This window comes from Ambystoma mexicanum, chromosome 6p (assembly GCF_040938575.1).
Source record: "Ambystoma mexicanum isolate Mex_15411 chromosome 6p, UKY_AmexF1_1, whole genome shotgun sequence".
In the NCBI taxonomy this organism is placed as follows: Eukaryota; Metazoa; Chordata; class Amphibia; order Caudata; family Ambystomatidae; genus Ambystoma; species Ambystoma mexicanum.
In genome coordinates this window covers 1514821128-1514842763 of record NC_090935.1, presented here as the reverse complement: position 1 = coordinate 1514842763, position 21636 = coordinate 1514821128, and the positions used below count along the sequence as shown (strand labels likewise).

General features: G+C 45.4%; 1 long non-coding RNA gene across 3 annotated transcripts in view; it reads left to right on the top strand.

The window, feature by feature from the left end:
* The window catches only part of LOC138510592 (uncharacterized), a 357934-nt gene extending 337164 nt beyond the window's left edge, over window positions 1-20770 (top strand). For all 3 annotated transcript variants that reach the window (XR_011280418.1, XR_011280420.1, XR_011280419.1), the window contains 3 exons: window positions 13028-13098; window positions 13194-13231; window positions 13319-20770. This is a non-coding gene — a long non-coding RNA (uncharacterized lncRNA). The remainder of the gene's footprint in view (window positions 1-13027; window positions 13099-13193; window positions 13232-13318) is intronic.
* The last annotated feature ends 866 nt before the right edge of the window (window positions 20771-21636 follow it).

Genomic DNA, 21636 nt, shown 5'->3' with positions numbered 1-21636 from the left:
TCAGTCTGAAATATTCGGTAGCCGGTTTCTTAATTAGCATTGTGCACCCGAGTCTAAAGAAACAGTATAAACAGCTAAAATTAGTGCTGTCGCAATTCAATTTGTCATATTCTGTAAGTGAATTAATAACCTACAGAGGACTTACTGCTGTCAATTGCATACATATAGACAGACTGGTTGGTTAAGTAGCCTTATTACTAGGCATCAATCTGAAAGAATGTAACATAACAAACATTGAGGAGAACATGGACGCACACTTTAACATCTTAAAAGGCGTGCTATTACACATCTAGACTGAGAAGCACGCTCGCAATCTCAGTGTTGCCTTGCAATATACACAACCATTCTCTTACAACACTGTATTACCTTAAGTCTCAAACAATTAAAGGCTGTATCTACCTCCTGTGTCTTCCACTCTCCTGACAGAGAATAGTCTGACATCCGAGGGACATGTATTGCAACATCATATAAACTCCAGGCATGCGTTGTACCTTTATGTTGTCAACCCTTTATCAAATGTCCCTAGTGTGGTGCTGCCCCTTTAAAGGACTAGCATGCGGCGGAGTGACGTTGCACTCCGCCGCGTGCCCTATAAATAAAAGGGGCGTTCCCGGCCACAGCATATCGACCGGGGAGCCCGAACCTGACGCATGTCTCTGTTTGAGTGCTTGGAATGCAAGGGGCCAGGGGCTCATGGAACAACGCAGTGGGGGCCAGGGATTCCCCCACAACAGTGGCGACGAGGCCAGAGACTTGCCCGGATCTGGCAGTGATATTGTCAATTAATTTTTATACTGAACGAGGGACAGATCTCTCGTTCTACGCTTGGGGGAGGGGCAGCCCGCGCAGCGGCGGCCATTTGTCCCTCATACATGGACGCTTCACAGAACTCCGGTGGTGCCTGTGAGTGCCATCCAGGCATACATTTTGGACTCATGGATAGCAGACCGATATCCCTACATGGAAATACCTTAAATTTGCAAATTTCTGTAATTTTGAGGTGTATTTCCCAGAGTGAAGTGTAGGCACTGGGGGGAGAGTAGCTATTCTGGAACTCATACCTTAGGCCTCACTAGCTCAATTTTTGGACACTCCTCAATGCTGGACAATCTGGTGACTGGCCACTGGACCACTGCTACTGCTACTGCTACTGCTGGAAGCTGGTAAGTGCTTGTGTGCACTGGTGAAGGACTGGTGGGGAGTTTTGAAGATCAAGGAGGCCTGGAGGCCTGTGGTCCTGGTGTGGAAGGTGGAAGGTGGAAGATCAAGCTGGGTATGTGAAGAAGAAGCAAGCTGGGTGAGTTGCGGCCCCTGTGCAATACTGAAGGGGTGCTTGTGCGCTCTGACCCATGAGTGACCCAGCAAACCAGTACGGGGCACAGGCTGTCCCACAACAGCAAGGAGCACCCCCACCTCCAGCAATGGCCCAGATGAGGGCCCCGGCGGCTCTCCCACCCATACCCAAGTTTTACGTGTCTAGCCCCCATCGAGCCTGGGACCTAGGTGGAGGCGATGGATTGATCGCCTTGACATGTACTTTCGGGCAACGATGGAAACCAGTGATAACAGCAAGCTGGCCTCATTACTGTATGCCACTGGACCGGCTGTACACAAGATCTGTGACTCCCCCAGCCCACAGACACCACCTATGCCGCAACAAAGACATCCCTGCACAACTACTTCCTTCCACTGGCTAATGCGGACTACGAGACGTTCGTCATGCTATCCACTAAACAGAAAGAAGATGAGACCCTCGACACATTCCATGGTCGCCTCAGGAGACTCTCTGTGGCATGTGCATGGGACAACGTCGATGACATGGTCAGAAATCAGCTCATCCAAGGGTGCTCCTCAGGCAAGTTGGGGAGACAGGTGTTGAGAGAACCAGGAATCACCCTTCTTTGCATCTTGGAGCTGGGCCGATGCCAGGAGATTTCCGAGGTACATGCTTCAAGGATGGAGGTGGGGTCCCGTGCAGCCAAGTCAGAAGAGGTCTGTGCTGTGGGTTGTGGCAGCTGGGGTTCCCCCGAGACCGACTGGCAAACTCCGCGAAAGGGGCGGGAAGCCGGGAGAAGCATGCCAGAAGTGCGGGTATGACATGCCCAACCCCGGAGAGTGCCCAGCTGCAGGGAGGCCATGCGGACGGTGTGGCCTGATGGACCATTTCGCAAGGGTGTGCAGAGCGTCCCTGTCGGTGCTGGTACAGAGAGGCCCAGTGCGATCTGGGTTTTTCACACAGTCCCGCCATCCAAATGTTGCCCAGGTAGAACAAGGGGAGGAAGGTTCCCAACCCGATGAGGAGGAGGAGGAATAGGAAAACATCTTCTTTGTGTCAAGCATTGACGCCCTCCAGCACAAGGGCCGAAGACAGCCGAGGTGCATCGTGGCATCCAATGGCTCTCCTGTATCGGTGCTGGTGGACACGGGGGCCTCAGTCAACATTATGGCCCGTCAGCATTATGATGCTATGCCCTGCCCCCCCAGACTATCAACTCCGAAAGCTTGCATTTTCACATTTGGGGGCTCACATCCTAGTCCCTGGATGGTGCATTTGTTGCACGGGTAGTGCATGGAAGCTCCAAGATTAAAGCACGTTTATATGTAACGCCCGTCAGTACCAACACTTTACTGAGCTGTGCGGCGGCCGAAGCCCTCGGACTGGTGAGCTTTGCGTACTCCGTATATGTGGAGGACATGCAAATGCTGCTGGAAAGGTATTCATGCCTGTTCCAAGGGATTGGTCGCATGGCTGGGGATCCAGTGAGACTGCACATTGATGAGTCGGTGCAGGCAATTGCCCTCAAACATCGCAGGATGCCATTCCACCTGAGGGAATTGGTGGACAAAGAACTGGAGTACCTGGTAAACCTTGACATCATCGAGGAGGTGGAAGGTCCAACGCCCTGGGTGCCCCTAATTGTGGTTGCCAGGAAACCCAATCAACCCGATTCGGTAAGAATCTGTGTGGACATGAGGCTTCCCAACAAGGCCATAAGGAGGGAACGCCATCTCACACCTACTATTGATGACATCATTGCAGAGCTGCAGGGAGCTCGCTTCTATTCGAAGCTCGATCTCAGGGCGGGATACCACCAAGTCCTCCTGCATCCAGAGATATATCACGACTTTCACAACCCACTGAGTTCTATACCGGTTCAAGCGACTTAGCTTCGGGGTCTCCTCTGTGGCTGAGGTATTTCAAAACATTATCAGAGGGGTGCGGGTGGACCTAGAGGGTGTTCTGAACATTAGTGACGACATCCTGGTGTTCGCCAGGTCAGAAGTGGACCATCTGCAGAGACTGGTGAAAACTTTCGAAAGGCTTCATTCATTGGGTCTGACACTCCACCGCGAAAAATGTGAGTTCTTGAGAACAAACAGAGTTCTTTGGATTTATGTTCAACGAGGGAGGAGTGTCTCCAGACCCCAGGAAAGTAAAGGACATCAACGAAGCGAAACCCACAGAAAACGTGTCTGAGGTGAGAAGCTTCCTCGGCATGGTCACCTACTGTGGCCGGACGTGGCAGCTGCAAACGACGAGTGCTTCTGCATCCTCAGAGCGGCACTGCAGCAAGGGTCGTGGAAGAGTGTCCTAGAGTTGCTGGCTGGGCGCACGCAGGAAGCAAAGGTGATGCTCGAGCAGCTGTGGAGAGTGCGGGAGGAGCTGTCATTTTCAGAGAAGGGTCTGTTGTTGAGAGGTGATCGGATCGTGGTCCTGCAGGCCAAAGTACAGGAGGTGATCGGCCTGGCACACCAAGGCCATCAAGGGGCTGCAAAGACCAAAGCCCGGCTACGCCTAAAGGTGTGGTTCCCCCGAACTTGAGAAACGGTTGGATGACTATGTTGCCTCATGTGTGTGGTGTCAGGCAGTGTCGCCCGCCCAGAGGGAGCCTGCCATCGAAGCCATGCCACGCGGCACACAGCCCTGAGAGGTTGTCCACACTGACTTTGGGTCCACGTCGCAGGAGACGCACTTCCTGGTGGTGGTAGACGAATACTCCAGATACCCGGAGGTGGAGTTCATCCAGTCGGTGTCCTTCGAGCACGTGGTGCTGGCAGTGGAAAAGGTATTTGTGGCTCATGGAGTCCCCACAGTACTCTGCTCTGACAATGGGGCTCCATTTCAAGGAGAACGGTTTGCTGCCCTCATGGAAGGCTATGGTGTACATCATAGGAAGGTCACGCCCCTGTGGCCGAGGGCCAGTGGAGAGGCTGAAAGGATGATGCGCACGTTAAACAAAGTATTTCGGATTGCGCAAGGTCAAGGACAGTTCTTGGAGAGGGCCCTCTACCAATTCCTGAGGGTATATCGAACAACCCCGCACACCTCAATGCGAGTGGCCCCGGCCGAAGCCCTTTCCAAGCGATGCCCTAGAGGTCTGCTGCCGGATGTGGGGGAAAAGGAGCCGGCGGTCATCAACACTCAACAAGTGGAGACGGAGTGCCAACTACCGACTTAGCAAGAGAATGAAAGGCAGGGTCTCCGCCCTCATCAACTCATGCCCGGGGATGAAGTGCTAATAAGAAACAGGCACCCCCACGGGAAACTGTCACTAACCTATGAACCAGAGCCGCTGGACATGATAGCAGTGAAGGGGTCCATGGTGACTGCGTCAGACAGCCGAGCCTCGGTCACAAGGAACATTACTACTTTCTTCAAGAAACTGGGTGAGCCCAGGACCAAGGGGCCCGTGGACCAGGACATTGCAGACACACCAGATGAGCGTGGGGGTGCAGAGCCCCTACCTCGGTCCCCTGTGAGAACGCAGGCTGACGGCGTGACACCCACCCCCAAGGCGAGCAGGAGGTGCCCCCTGAGGACAGAGTGAGGGAAACCTGCTCATTTCAGTGACTTTGACTGGGACTCATAGTGGAGTCCGACCCTTAGGCATCTGCCCAGCGGGAAAGGGGGATGGTTGTGAATAAAGGGGCTCATTGGAGATCTAGTTGTTTGGGTTAAGGGTGTTAGTGTGTTGTAGATGTTAATTGTAGTCATGCAGTGTGTTGAGTTATCATTTGTTGTCCTCATGAAAAAGGAGGAGTGTGGTGCTGCCCCTTTAAAGCCTAGCACGTGGCGGAGTGATGTTGCACTTTGCCGTGTGCCCTATAAATAAAAGGGGTGTTCCCGGCTGCAGCATTGTGACCGGGAAGCCCAAGTCTGACACATGTCTCTGTGTGAGTGTTTGGAACGGAGGGGGCCCGGGGCTCACGGAACAACGCAGTGGGGGCCAGGGATTCCCCCACAAAACCTAGGTGCTTCCAATCTTATGTCACGCTCTCCTTAAGCTGAAATCTCAACATGTCGCAGTGTGGTTAGAGGTGAATGACATGAAATCCTATAATTCATACGTAAGCCCAGAGTAAAAGTTACAGTGATGCGGTTGTTCAAACCAAAAATCGACTCTACTATAACTGATGCCCTGAATACAGAAACATGTGACCTCATTGTCACGAAACTCACATGTTGGAGACTTCATCTATACTATCGACTAGTCAAGGCTGTCTTTGTGTCCGCACATTAACTTCCGACTGTGCAAGTATATGCACCTTTGAGGCACTTTGTTGTATCGCGCGCAGCTTCCTTTATTGCTTACTGGAAGTTGGAACGTATCTTTAGTGAGACGTTCAGTATACAGGTACCCATAGGTCGCCATGACCTGCAATGGAAAAGAAAACACGAGGTTTGCCCAAAAAGCTGCGAGACAACCCCTGTGCATTGTATCCCAAACACACACTCGATGTTAACTCGCCACCTCCTCCAGTAATCTTACCTCGTTGTGGCAACTCTAATTCCCAGCTAACTTAGTTTGTGGACTTCCACTGTGCACACTGTCCGACAGTGATTATCCGAACCACAAGAGTCCACACTGTCGCATTAGATAAGCTCCCAGCACAGAACATAGTCCCTCTTCCATTTCCACCTTTTCAAAACTCTACGGCCAACTTAGCTGCCATCTTGGGAAGGCGTTGATACACAGTCCCTAAAGGAAACCAACCAGAAGGCTTAAGGGACATTTGTACTGTACGTTAACTGCATGATGACTACTAAAACGCCAACATAACAACAGGTTAGGCAGCCAAAAAGTAAATACTGGGTTGCTGAATAATGAACACAAGGTGTCTTTTCTAGTCTTACAACTTGTGCCAGTTGACCATTTTATTGAGACCACACTCTACCGTGCCACATACAATATTATGCATTGTTCTTTTTCGTATAGTCTTCTTTTATCACTAGCTGATGTACCAAACATTGATATCTGTAAGAGGACAGTCCATCCCGTGGTAGCACACAAGTGTCCCATTCCGAGGAAGTGACCAACTAATGGTGCTGTCATAACCATATTTCTGATACAACATCTGTGGTTCGAGATAGGTATCTTCACCCTCCTCTCTGTCATACCTATGTATAGGTTATCACAAGGGCACCAGATAGCGTATATATCACCATGCAAGAGATACAGTTAGTTAACTGTTTCTGTACCCAAGGTCTTGTGAGTCCAAGGTTCCCTTCTCCGATTCTCTTGGTAAACCTACAGTTGTTACACATCCCGCACAGCTTCGATAAGCCCTAGGTCTCAGTAATACTCATCTAAGGTTAACTGGGTTTAAAATGTCCTTTTTCGTTAGCAAATCCTTCGGATTTGCTCCATGTTTGAATGCACAAAAGGGTGGTTCTAGAGGGCACTCGCCTCCCTGCAGGATATGGAAATTCTTCTTAATGATTTTATTCACTTTATTCGACAGGTGGTTGAACGTGCAGATAAACACCATCTTTTTGTTGACCTGCGGTTTGTCATTATATTCAAGGAAGGCCTCTGCGCTGTTGTTTTTAGACCTCTTATAAATTTGAGCATTCTAAAGAATTGGAAGATGATCTTTTCCTGAAGAAGTCAAATGTGTCTTGATGAACACCTTACAGTGCAGTTCCAGCAGAATTTCCCGTTCATTCTACATATAGAACCAGCTTTGTTATGTAGTCCTTTGTAATTCAGAAAGCTTTAATAACCAGCACTTGATTTTACCTGAATTAGAGCTCTGCATGGGAGAGTGGCAGATAACAAACCATTAAGCTTGAGCGCCCCTGTCCCCTTCCTGTGCTCCTTGGAAAATGGAGTAGGAAAGGTATCTGTCCAGCAGATCTTTGTCTGATGTTATGGTATTTGATTACCATTGTTTTGATCGACCTGTGCCACCTCCACACCTGCAACTGGAGGAGTGCAGACACTTCAGATTCAAAATGAAGCTCCCTTAGAGAAGCTCGGCACCAGGAATTCGTATGTGCAGCATAATCATCAATTGGCGTCAATGTCTGGAAAGCCAGGTGAACGGGATGAGATAGAAAATAAGATGCAAATAAACCATTCATGGCGGTCAGCACAAGTTTAAACAACATTGAGTGGAGCTTTTTCCTGCATATTTTAACTAAATGGTTTACATAAATTGTACCTTTATTTTAATCACATCAACATTTGCATGAAACAATCAGTTGGGGACAAAGGAATTATTACACCTTGATCCCGTATTAATTTTCTTTTTATTTCTGTCAGAACATTATATCATTTAGATGACGCTCTTGAATGTAGTGGGTACATCTATACATTAAGATTGGGTTCTGAGAGGGGTTTGCTGACTTATGTTAAAGGTTACAACTGAAGCACCAGTGTGCTGGGTGCAGTGTCATCGGTTGATAGGAAGGATCATTCCTAAATTCATACTCCCAAATAAGGGTATTTGTGGACCTGCTCCATAGTTACGGCATCCATAACTAGGATTTATGAAATAAAATGATGGCCATTCTTCTACATGTGTCTTTTGTGATAGCACACAAGAAAGCACATACAATACGTGAAAGTATGTTGTGGTTTATTACACGACACACGCAAGTCAGGGATCTCCTTCCTCTACAATGAATGTGGAGCACAATAAAAACGCTTTGATTTCTACACTTTAGGTCCTTTTTGAGAAGGCCTCCAACCTGTGTCTTGCAACCAATCGCACCAAACACCAATGGACTTGGAACCAGGCTGGTGTGTATTATCAATGTATTATTTATGTCAAATTAGAATAAACAGCTTACATCAGCCACCAATATTGTGGCAACCCAAAGACAAAATATCCTTTTTGGTCAATCACACTGAGGCAACTCAAAAATATACAGTGACAGGAATTTCCTTTTACTTCTCTCACTACTACAATCAGAGAACAGTTCTAAGTGCACAAGGAAAATTAATGCAAACAAACAGGAAAATGAATGCACACAGAATGATGCATTGATTCCAGCAACCCTCACCTCCCCCCCAAACATTAACTAGGCTTCTTGTCTCTTTTGGATGGAAGGCAGTGGCAAGGAGTTGGAACGCAAGGGATTTGGGATATGGTTCACAGAAACAATATGGGGAGCAGACAAAGAATGGCAAAATGTGTTTTAGAGGACAAAGGAAGAATTGGTTTTTACATTATTTATCACAATTGCTAGGGAAATAACTGAAAGAAAGGGAACTTGTTCTGCTTTCACTTAAAAGACAGGCAGGGCTTTATAGATTACCAGTCAGCACATAATGTGAACATCGGATTTTGGAAGACTTACTTAATCACAAAAACAATAGAAAGGAGACAGGGATGCAAGGGGAAAATTTGTTTTGTCACCCCAGGCAATAACACACAGATGTTTTTTCACCGTACAACAACACAAATACAGGATCATGTCCTTTGCTAAAATTGATGCTACCACCAACAACAGAACAGAGTCACTTGGCTTTAGTGAGGAAGAGGCCAAGAGGATTCTAGGCCTCATTAAGTCGACAGGTGATGAACTGATCTCCTCAGATAAACCGGAAGCGCTCATCAAGCAACTTGAGTGGAAGATACGCAAAGAAATAAACTTGAAGCTACACGCAACTACATTAGCACATTACTACAAAGCACAAAGAATCCCAAGAGGTTTGAGGGTGAATCTAGAGCCGACCCTATGTAAGGAAAATCCAAACTTTGTGAAGAAACGGAGACAAATTCTAAATAAGTGTTCACTGGATCTTATTCTACTGATGATCGAAGAACTCTCTCACAGTTTGACAACCCTTGACGAGGAGATTGATACCATCAAGGCAGCTCTCAGTAAAGGCTTTTCTGCAGATCAGCTTAAAGAAGTGTTAGATGAAACTAATGAAAAATTAGCCAGATACAAACAAGAACTTGAGACCAAGAAGATACGTAAGTTCAGACGCGATACCCAGGATTACAAACTCGACATCGTCTACACCTGGCAGGAGTACTATGGCCAGAAGATTCCTAGACCTTTTCAACCACGCACCCCAAAAACAGGGCCTCCAAATGCAGACACTACCTCGTCAGAAGCATCTAGCACGGAACTGGAGGTAATCTCTGACACAGGAAGACCAACATCCTCAGCCACAGGAGCTGAGGACAACGTTCCAAGGACGGCTGTTCCTTTTTTAGAAAAAGGCCAACTAGACGGGGACAAGGGAAGAAAAAAATCAGAGAGGAAGAAACAAACCGGGAGAAAGACATAGTAGTGAACATCTCACCATATCAGTTGTCACGCATGGGATCAAGAGTTCTACACAAAGGTCTCTCGTTTCTACCACAATATAACACTAATCTCCTGAGAGAAAGGATTGATTTCTTTAAATTAATGAGGAAATTAAAATTGAAGGTCTTCTTCAATGAGCATGCAGCAGACGAAGACACTAGCGAACCCTCAACATTTCTGGAACTTGCACCTAAGAGCGTCTTCAATCCACCTATCAACAACAACGTCCTGACGTTTTTTGAGAGAACAGTGTTAGACCCATTCAAGAAGATTTCTTTCAGAACTAAAGAAAGAAGCAACTTCTCGAAGATTGACTGACAAACTTTGAAACGGTTACTTGACTACAGAGAGATAATCTTCAAACCCGCTGACAAGGGAGGAGCCCTTGTCCTTATGGATAAGATCAAATATATTGAAGAGATTGAACGTCAACTAGCGGATCGAGAGACTTATCACGAAGTGGATTTCAATCCAACAGAACAAGTTAGGAACCTGATAAAGGAGGTTCTGGAGGAGGCCGAAATGAGGGAAGTCATTTCAGAAAAAACACGCAAATTCTTGGAGACAACACACCCCATAACACCGGTGATATACATCCTACCCAAGATTCACAAGAGACTCATAGACCCTCCAGGGAGACCCATCATAGCGGCAAGCGACAGTATTCTGGAACCTCTGGCCAAATATTTGGACAAGATCCTACAACCCCTCATACAGGAGACCCCGACCTACATCAAGGACACCACTCACTTCCTGAAAAAACTCAAAGAGATCGTGTTCGTGGAAGGAAGGGACATTTTGTTTACTATGGATGTGACATCACTGTACACCAATATCGTACATGAAGCGGGGCTAGAAGCCGTGGAATGGTTATTGTTAAATTCTACCAACTGTCAGGGTGACAAGATATTTGTGTTGACACTGCTTAAATTGGTTCTAATGAATAACTTCTTTAGATTCCAAGACAGGTTCTTTCTGCAAGTTTCAGGAACCAGCATGGGAGCCGCAATGACACCAGCGTATGCGAACACCTACATGTATTACCTGGAAACAAAACACGTCTTAACATCAGCGAGGTGGTTACGCCATTTAACCATTTTTGTGAGATATATTGACGACGTGTTCGGTATCTGGTCAGGACCGGAAGAAGAGTTACAGGAGTTCTTTGGCATGATGAATGAAATGCATCCGAGGATTAAGTTTACAACTGTCACAAGCAAAACTACGATCAATTTCTTGGATGTAGAAGTGTATGTGAAGGAGGCAAACCTGGAGACACGGATCTTCACCAAGACCACCGACAGAAACAGCCTGTTATTGGCGACGAGTTTCCATCCTCGTAGGACAATTGACAGTGTCCCACTTAGTCCATTCTTACAATATCGCAGAAACATCTCAGAAGACACCGGGTTTGTGAGACAGTCGGCATCTCTACGTCACAGGTTTGTGGAAAGAGGATACAACCCCACGACCCTAACCCAGGTCGAGGAGAAAGTTGCTCCCATAGAGAGAGAAACCCTATTGAAACCTAAAGAGCGGAACAAGGATGACTCTATGGTCTATGTTACCACATACTCAGCCCAAAGTAAAAAAATCAGGAACATCATCCAAAGAAATTGGCCAATGCTGCAAATGGACCCTTCAACACAACCGCTCTTTCAACAATTACCAATCTTTGCTTACAGGAACAGCAATGCGCTGAGAAACAGTTTGGTCGGAGCGGACTTATCACTGCCACTTGAGGCTCAGATTAGACACAAAGGTACTCTACCTTGTCGCAACTGTCAGCATTGCAGCAATATCCTTCCAGGTAACACAATCTCACACCCATATACAGGGAAGCCCATAACATTGAAACATTCTTGTACCTGTGATTCTTCAAATGTGGTGTATGCCCTCAAATGCCCCTGTGGGTTCTATTATGTCGGGATTACCATGAGAAAAGCGAAGCTGCGTTGGACCGAGCATAAGTCCAACATTAGGACAAAAAGTCTCAGATCCCCAGTATCAATGCACTTTTAGAAGCAAGACATAGCATAGCTCAACTTAAGTGTATGATCTTAGAACAGGTAAAGATGGGACCGAGAGGGGGTGATGTTCACAAGAGATTGCTCCAGAGGGAGATTGCTTGGATTGACCTTCTGGATTGCTTGAGCCCAAGAGGCATGAACTGTGAATTTGACCTCATGTGTTTTCTTTAATGTTTTCTTTTGTGATTTTAATTGTTTGTGCTATATTGCTTGCAGACTGTCATTGTGAAAGTCATGGTAATGTTTCTCTCAAAAAACCATGTGCCCTAAAAATGTGCATTATAGTACCTAGTACAGAGTACTGATAGCTAGATCAGGAACATGAGTCCGCGTCAGGCATTGAATTCATTTGAAAACCTACGAATTTGGGGTCTGTTTAAAGTAAATCGATTTGTTTAATGGTGATGTGTACTTTAAGTTTCCAGATTGTGAATGGCGAAGACAACGTGAGTTCAATGTTTAGTTTAGACCTTGTGAGCTATGCAAAAGAATGTTAGCGGCAATTGTTCCGCAGGTTTGACACTGAATACAGGTTAGGATGCTTCACATTTAGCGTCCTCATTGAGGCTATTGTACAAGATGTTTGGTTCAGATTGATGTGTAGATTTCTTTGATTGTGGTGGCCCATGGGAGGGCAGGTGTAACAGGCTTTCTGTATCACACCATGCTCACCTGAAGGTCTCCATCACTACCCTGCGGGAAGTTGGGGCCTGGGGCAGTACATTACTGCTGGGCACCCCTCTTCCCGCCTTTGTATCACCATACTCTCCACTTTGCATTGGCGAATAAGAGTATGTCTCTATGTTTGAGACCAGTAACAATGTACATCCACATAACTTATAGATTGAATGAAATAATCTCTCTTCCCATTTTTCGACATCCAATTAATCTTGAACTCAAACTGAGCATTAAGCTGGTGTAGCGACGACCAGGTGCCTGTGGGAGGAGCACGCCGCGAGCCTTTGGTTACGAGCGGCCAGTCCCACACCAAGATGGAAGTCTGGAATGGACGCGCGCACGCGCGCCAACTCCATGACGACCATGTAAACAGAGCATTTTCGAGCAGCGCGTCTTGGCGACGGGCTGCTCGATCGTTCTCGGAGTTTTGTGGTTGCGAGACAGTGAGTACCCTTGTTGAGATACCCTTTGTCTTGCGCGCACGGTGACGGGCACGGTACACAGGGTGGACCCTGACATTTAGAGAGTAGAGGTTTACGTCCCTAAACCCGAGATCTCGTGCCAGCGTGCACGTTACGAGAATAGATTTTTTTAGATACCTGCACGATTGGCATATCCCGCTGCAATTACAAACATCAATTAGTGGCCATATTAACTTACAAAGGCAATACTTCATTTATATCCTTATATCCCTTTAATAAAAACAGTATCTACTGCCAATAAATATCACGGCATTAATGGCACACATCTGTTCTGTTTTTGCCTTCAGCCATTGCGTACTGGAAGTCGCAGCCTATCACCATTCTTTCACCCGGGGAGAGATGGTTATCTTCCGTCCGGGTGAGTATGCCAAGAACGTATTTACATCATGTTACAAGTTCACTCATGCTACAGAACAAATTCTGATTTTGCACGTTTGCATATTTATTACACAGGTTGACACCGGTTTTTGACCATACACACAGGAATTAAGGTCAGTACTGCACCTTCTCTTAAGAGTTTCTGGTGAAATCCCTTTATTTTCCCATAAGACTAACTAGTATATCCCTCCTTGTTGTAGGAGTTTATGGACACTCATGAAACTGTAACATACCCCGCCCTGAAGAAGGATTGTTTAATCCAAAACGCGTCGGCACACATGATTGACAGGAGTGTGTTTATAAAACTCTGAGCGGAAAGAAGTGTACTGCTCAGAAGGACAATCATACCAATGTTACTCAGCAACATATGAATTCCTTATTTAATTGAAGATGTTACAATGTGTATAATTATAGGAGACACCTCTGTACCTGTGGGGACGGTTCTTTAGCCCCATCTACTGTTAAAGTTTCTATATGCTATACGTTTTTGTTGTTGACAATGTTTTCCCACACTATTAGGAAATAGTGTGTTGTTAATTTAATTTAAATGGTTCTTAGTGAAACTGATATAACCAAGACTTTTTCTGTTTAAATTCTGTCTCGTCTCAGAGTGGTGGTGCCTTGCTGGAGATGAGCTAATAGACAGAGATTCAAAACACCTTGACTTATAAATATATAATGTATTGAGTAAATGCTGGTTGCATCGTAAGAATACTTACATTTCTGACTCTCGTGACCTAAAACCTCTCCGATAGGGAGTGGGATGAGACTCACGAGACTCTACAAAATAACATTGGGGACTTTGTCCCATCAAGAGTGCAGCATAGGGCTACCAGCTGGCAACGGCTGGTGTGTGTCTAGTGCTTCTTTTTTCTGAATCCCGAGTGGCCTCGAGATTCTCCCTGCTGCACCAGAAATTCAGGAAACACCTTTGAGAATTATGATCATACCTCAATTTAATGGCCTAAACACATATTATTGACACAGTTGTGCCTTCCACCTCTGCATTTTGAGGGCTTTATAGATTACCAGTCAGCACACAATGGGAACATCAGATTTTGGAAGACTTACTTGATCACAAAAACAATAGAAAGGAGACAGGGATGCAAGGGGAAAATGTGTTTTGTCACCCCTGGCAATAACACACAGATGTTTAGGTTTATGGTCAGAACAGGATGGGAAACCCGATTTTGGGATGATTAGCACAATTTCAATGGGGCAAGAAAATGCACATGTGAATTTGTTTTTCCTTTACAATGGCAAATTAGAATAAACAGCTTACATCAGCCACCAATATTGAGGCAACCCAAAGACAAAATATCCTTTTTGGTCAATCACACTGAGGCAACTCAAAAATATACAGTGACAAGAATTTCCTTTTATTTCTCTCACCACTACAATCGGAGAACAGTTCTAAGTGCACAAGGAAAATGAATGCAAACAAACAGGAAAATGAATGCACACAGAATGATGCATTGATCCCAGCAACCCTCACCTCCCCCCCTAAACATTAACTAGGCTTCTTGTCACTTTTGGATGGAAGGCAGTGGCAAGGAGTGGGAACACAAGGGATTTGGGATATGGTTCACAGAAACAATATGGGGAACAGACAAAGAATGGCAAAATGTGTTTTAGAGCACAAAGGAAGAATTGGTTTTTACATTATTTATCACAATTTCTAGGGAAATAACTGAAAGAAAGGGAACTTGTTCTGCTTTCACTTAAAAGGCAGGGCTTTATAGATTACCAGTCAGCACACAATGGGAACATCAGATTTTGGAAGACTTACTTAATCACAAAAACAATAGAAAGGAGACAGGGACGCAAGGGGAAAATTTGTTTTGTCACCCCTGGCAATAACACACAGATGTTTAGGTTTATGATCAGAACAGGATGGGAAAACCGATTTTGGGATGTTTAGCACAATTTCAATGGAGCAAAAAAATGCACATGTGAATTTGTTTTTCCTTTACAATGGCACGTAGGAACAGTAAGGGAAAATCGATTTTGGGATGTTTAGCACAATTTTAATGGGGAAAGAAAAATGCAAACGGGAATTTGTTTTCACCTTACAATGGGGAAGTAGGAACAGAATGGGAAAATGGGAACAATTTAGTTTTTCACCTTACAGTGGGACACACATGGAAACAGGGCTTTTTGAAGTCAATTATTTTGCAAATCTTTAGGACTATGCCAGCTCACAAAACACTGGGAAAAGATTGTTGGTTTTGAATTCCACCAATACAGATCCCGTGGATTCAATGGGGGAGATTAATTGATTTACTTTGACAAATATGCTAAGGATCTACGCAGGCAAATGGGAATTTTACAATGGGGAATTATTTAAAGCAATGCTAAAAGAATACAGGGCCTACACACTCTATGGCTTTTGGGGTTTAGTTCTACTTACAGGAGAGGTCTGGACTGCACATCAGGGAGCATCAGGAAACTGCTGTGTCAGCAAAAAGGGGTCAGTCAAGGTCTCTGCTGAGTCCTCCAAGGGGTCCCAGGTTAGCCTCTAAATCTCCCGGCTCCACTGCAAGCTAGACCTCTCACTGCTGGGTTGTTTCTCCAGATTTCGACAGCAGATCACCTCCAGGGTTAGTGGAAAGAGTCCTGCTCTGAGGCGGGCTTACTTAGTTATAGGGCAAATGACATCAAAATGTGTCATAGTTCCTACAGAAGGGATTGGTTACTGCTCCAGTGCCCCACTTCCACCTGTGTGCTGATAGGTCCAGAAAATGTGGAAGTGCTTTGGGACACCAGGGGAGGAAACCACTTCATCATCTCACTTCGACAGGGGGCTTGGTCTGGGACATAGAAATCTCACTACATGACAAGTGCCCTTAATCTCCATGTTTTGACAGGTATGAATGCATTTTTGACACCTATTTGTTGCTGCGAGTCAAATAAGCCTCGCCAGGTATCTGTACGTCATTCCTGTGAAAAGATACTGTTTTTCTTCATTTACTGCAGAATTATATGAGTGAAAAATATGGCCCTTGGTGGGCAGCATATGAATCATACTGGGCCCACTTTAATCAAATTTTTATATCTCTCAACTTCACAAGGAGGTCCAGATTACGTTTTCATGAATAACTTTAGTTAAGTTGATCTCGCCATTTTTAGGGGGATGACCAGAAGGGGTCAGCTGACACATATACAAAAATCCCACAGCGACTATTGTGAGATAAATGTTGTCGATTTTACACAATGAAATGTGTTTCTCCCATTTTACACAATGAACAGCCAAACCACTCCTTGGCTCTGACCCCCACCCTTGCTCTCCCATTTCAAATTTCTCTGCTCATGGTGTTAGGGAGAATTCTCATTTTATGGCTAATTTCCTTTACCTATAGAGTCCCCCAGCATCTTTGCTTGATTTGAAGGGTTTGTTTCTTTTTTTCCTACAAAGAGTGAGACTCTTTTTCCCACTCTTAGGCATTTTTGCTATGTGTGTTAAAGGCTATTTTTGTGTTTAATGTCTATGGGGTTTCCCTCACCTCCATAGGAACCATCTTTATTCACATGTGTTACACAGCACCCTCCGGGCAGTGACACAGGGGTGTCAAAGCGACCCCCAAACATAGACTCCATACCCTGGGACTGACTACTGTCTCCCAGGGCATGTAAAGTCCCCATTGACTTTACTAGTCAATTTTTGTGAACTAAAGCAGTACAACCCATCTTACTATGGAAGTACTGGGAATGGTTAATAGTTTTTCCCTTATGTTCATTTTCGAGAGGGTACCGTACAGTCCCTCTCTCAAAACTTTCTGGCTGGTGGCCGTGGTTACTACCATAAATATTCAACCGCAAATATTTTCCTATGGGATTTTCCCATTGTTCGAGGCTACCACTTTTTCTGACAGCCTCTAACATACCGCCGGTGCATTTTAATATTGACTTTACTCCGGTGGGCTTTATTTGCCAGAACTTTAATATAACTTCTTTCTCGTGTCTTTCTCTAAACTCCTAACCCAGGTCAGGGATCCTTTGTTCGTCCTTTTGGAAGAAGCCCTCCTTTCGGCGCCACTGAGTCTGGGGTGGGTCCATTGTGCGGGAGGCGGAGTAGGACCCCTGGACAGGGTTGCATCGGCAACCCATATCGCACCCTATCCTGATAGGCTGGAGGGTCTCCCGCCAAGGATGACCACTCCACTGTGTGAGTGACAGCTAGGCTGCATGAATGGGGCTCTTTTTGCATAAAAGCAGGGTCCTGAGGACTGGAAGGAAAAGACATCGCCACTGGAACTAAGAAGCCTAAGAGGAGAGAAGCCAAAGATCGCTGCAACGACTTAACCACCGGCAAAGCCCTGCTGCAGCGTCTCACCACTTTTCTCCACACGACAAGAGAAGATCTTCATCTGAAAGAAGCCTTCTTCCCTTGAGCTGGTGGGGCCAACCAGTTTGCCAATCGCCTTCCTGGACCTGCCCTGGTCGAATCGCCAGTACCCTGTACATGGAGACCGGATAGCCAGGCACCCGTCCACCCTGACCGCGATTTAAAGGAGTGTACCTTTTATTCGTCGGGCAGCACCGCGGCTGGTTTCATCCCTGGGTAGTGCAGTAACTCGACCCTTCCTCCACAACGAGAGCCTCTCTTCCTCTGCTGGACCCCCCGACCTGCAGGAACTACCAGGAACAATTGCCACAGCAGGAGCTACTTCTTCATTTTAAAGGTACATTGTCCCGCCAGGCCACCCTTTTTTCGCGGTAGCTCTAAAGGTGTTTTAAATCCTTTACCTACCTGTTCGGTTGTCCGCCCCTCTCTCTTAACATTGTCTTTCACCTTGTGCATCCACCTTTTCGAAATTGTTAACCAATGACCTGACTGCAGCTACAAGAACATTTTGCTCCTGGGCCCTTGCCCTGTACCACTGACTCTGGCACAGGCCTATTGACTCTGGCACAGGCCTATTGACTCTGGCTACATTTGTTAGAACTGCCTTCTTTAGATTGCTTCTCAACTAGAACTGTGTTGGTGCACCTATTTCTCATAACTACCCTTTTCTTCTCCTTGTTAAAACCTGTGAAATGACATTTTGCTCAGTTTTCATTTAAGTATTTCCTATACTGATGCGCTGTCTTGCTTAAACTGGTTCACAAACTTATGGGAGGTGTTGCTAGGGTGTGTAAGAAGATATTTCTAAATAACTTGTGCTTTCCCTCCCTTGTGAGAAATTGATAGAGCATCCCTTGTGTGTGGTTTTCACTGTGCCGTTTTGCTCAGTTTTCACTCTGGTTCACTTGGTCTACAATTTAACTGGGGAGTGTGTATATTTTTCGTTGACTTATTTTAACTTGGTTGATGACCGTGATAAATGTGTTTTACTAGAAGTGTATTAAATAAATATATATATACTTTTTAATACAAAGCTTTGGTCAGTGTTTCCTTGTGCCATAGTACTGTAGGCCTATTGTGTAAACCCTGAATACTGCTCATCTCCCTCTTGAGATAAGTCTGACTGCTCAGCCACAACTACCAACTAAATTTCTGTGGTACATACGGATACCAAAGGGGGATTTATTGCTCTCACCTGTAGTCCTAATCTTCTGTAGTGCTCCCTAAGGGAACTGCACAGGATTCTGCCTAACACATGGTTGTGACATCAGGAGGGGTTCTGTGTTTAGATTAGCTGAGCTCTTCAAGGGCTAATGACACAAATGCATGTTTTATGGAGGCTTGTGACCTGGAGGTCAGAAGTGTAGCAGAGCAGAGTTCCTTATCTGGTCTTCCACTGCAAAGTTTAGCTCTAACAGAATTTAAAGTTGTATTTTTAAGGGAAGGCACCGAGGTTTGAAGTTGCAGGCTTAGGTCTCCAGAACAACAGGGGCTCTGGAATGCAGTTTCACCTCTTATAGTCCTGATTGATGATGACACCCTGGGCCTGCTCTCAGGACAGCATAAGGGGTGGTCCTGGAGCAAATGGCTAGCAGCAAATCTAAATGCATTTAAAATGACCTCTTATGCATAATCTGCGGATCAAAAAGGTGTCTGTGGATGCAGGGTTGGGGCAGACCACCGATGGTTAAGACCTGTTCTGTGACTCTATTGCACTCGTTAATGATATGTGAAACTGTTTTTGTTTTTCGGTACCTATGTGAGTGGGGGGGCAAGTTGGGTTGTTTGAGTTTTATGATGTTTGTTGTATTCTAAATAATAAAGAGAGGTTAAAAAAATGGCCTCTTATGAAATACACAGTTTTCCTTTGCATACAACTGTTAAAAGAAGAACATCATAATCACACTTTTAGTGGCTTTGGTGAACATTGTCAATTTGGAGGAAACACGAAAGAACATTTTATTCATTTCACCAGTGAAAGAATTTTAATTTTACAGCAGCTGCTTGAAACACAATCTTTGACATTTTCATTTAAGATTCTGGGCACATGTCTTTCTCTTATGCCAGGCAGTCAGCACCTTTAAGTGTCTTGATGTTTTGAGGCCCAATTTCACTCCTTTTTGCTTTGATTTCATAGGCCTCATTTTCCACATTATTTCAGGGCATGCCTTTTACTTCGGGGCATGGCCCCAATGACTCTGGACTTTTCATTTCTCGCATCCAGGGCCTATTTCAGCCCACAAGTAAATACATAATATGAATCACAGGAACAAATCCTACTTGAAAAAACTAATACAAGTTTAAAAAACAGGAAGGTGAGGGCATACATCCTTGATGTATCCTCACAGCCTGCAAGACCACCAATCTCTCAACTCTATCAGACAGAGAAAGACACCCCTGAAAATATATTCCTTACAATATCTCAACATCTGGTGCAACCTGGTCCCTAATCTCCCGAGATGCAACGTAAAAGACGGCTACTAATTTAGTCACCCCTAAAACAAAGTCACCTAGCAAAAACACCATCACTTCATTTACAGTTCAGATTCCGTATTTTATTTCTGCGCTCCTTATGAAAAGAACAAATTAAAAGGAAATGTTGCACATTTTCAATTTAAGGGACAGATTAACATTGCACATTTTCAATGCATTTTGTTACCTTTTTGCAATTTCTTGTCGCACCTATTGTCTTTGTCAGTCTAGAAAATTAGACACCCCTCGAACGGAAGGCAATGCAGGATAATTGGTTGGCCGAAGACCAACCGCATCATTTAAAGTGTTAAGAATATATGCTCATTAGTCATTACATAGTTACTAGCTTAACTAGAGTGCGGCCATTTTAAGATGACCAGAATCGTCATTTTGTTTTCTCTCTCTGTTCTCTCTAACGCTGCTACTTTGCCTCATGTAAAACTGCTTTGCTGAAGATATTATTCTGCTTCAATGGTCCAAGGTTACTAAAGACATGTTGAAACATTACGCTGGAGAGCCAGACAGAAATGCCCGGTTCCCTCCCGCACATATCCTTGAAGGCAAGGAGCAAGGCATTTTAATCAGTACACGGATGCCAGTGAGTCTCCTTAATAGAATAGCAATGTATGAAACTAATATTAAAGGGTTTGAATTATGTTCTTCTTTACGGCCCCCCTTCTGAGCACTGTGAGGCCCTGGAGAGCAAGCTGACCTCTAGAGCGTGAATGGAAACCAGGAGATGGTAAGGCCTGGAATGTGCCAGTCCCCCTACGCGCAGCTTGTCCATGAAAACAGAAGCGCTGTGTTCTCGCAAATAAAGAATAGTGTCTGTAAATTCGAAATTGCAAACTGTTACTAAATATGGTGATCTAAAGTGTCATATTCGTCACCATGGTCGATCATCGCCTCCACTTCAAAGGGAGTGAATTAGGGGCGGCATTGAATGTGTCAAATGTGTCATTACTGATTGTCAGATGCTCATTTTGTACATATGTAACTGATGTACGATTTTTTGCTCTCTTGCGTCCCCCGAGGTCTGTTAGACACACGTCACGGGGCGTGGGACCATTTGGCCAACTGGGACTATTTGTTTTGCAATAAACCCTAGTTTTTGGGAATACAACCTCATGTCTAGCGTATCAGTTCATGTGTGATGATTGTGCCTTGTTTCCACATCCGAGGGTCCCTCAGGGGCCCCTTCAAGATGGCGCCAAAACAGGGACCCTCCCCTACTTGTTCCATCGTGTACGTTGCAAAATAAGGAAGGCGGTAAGAACGGCGAGGACGGGAGCGATCGAGCTGGGATCAAGATGTGTTCGGGGCGCCCTGCGTAAGTGATGAGATTCCTTTCTGCAGATCTGCACACAGCTGATCCCTGATCAACGTCCCCGGCCAGCGAACAAAGGGCCGAGGGTCCCGAAACTAGGCCGAGCCAAGATAGGCAGACACAACGTCATTGATTGCGTCAGTATATGGACGAATTGTGTCTTTAAAAGAGAAATTGACTAATCAGGTGAGTTGTGCCCCGATTCGTAAGTGATCCTGATATTGATTGAGAGTTGATTTTGCAAAATCAAACATCCATAGTAAGTTTGATTAGCCAGGGCTAAGGTTAAAACATGCCTGGGGTATTGTCCACCTTAGCGGGATTTTTCCGCTGCGGCGAACAATCTTTGGAAACTGGCCTGGTCGCGCCTCTTG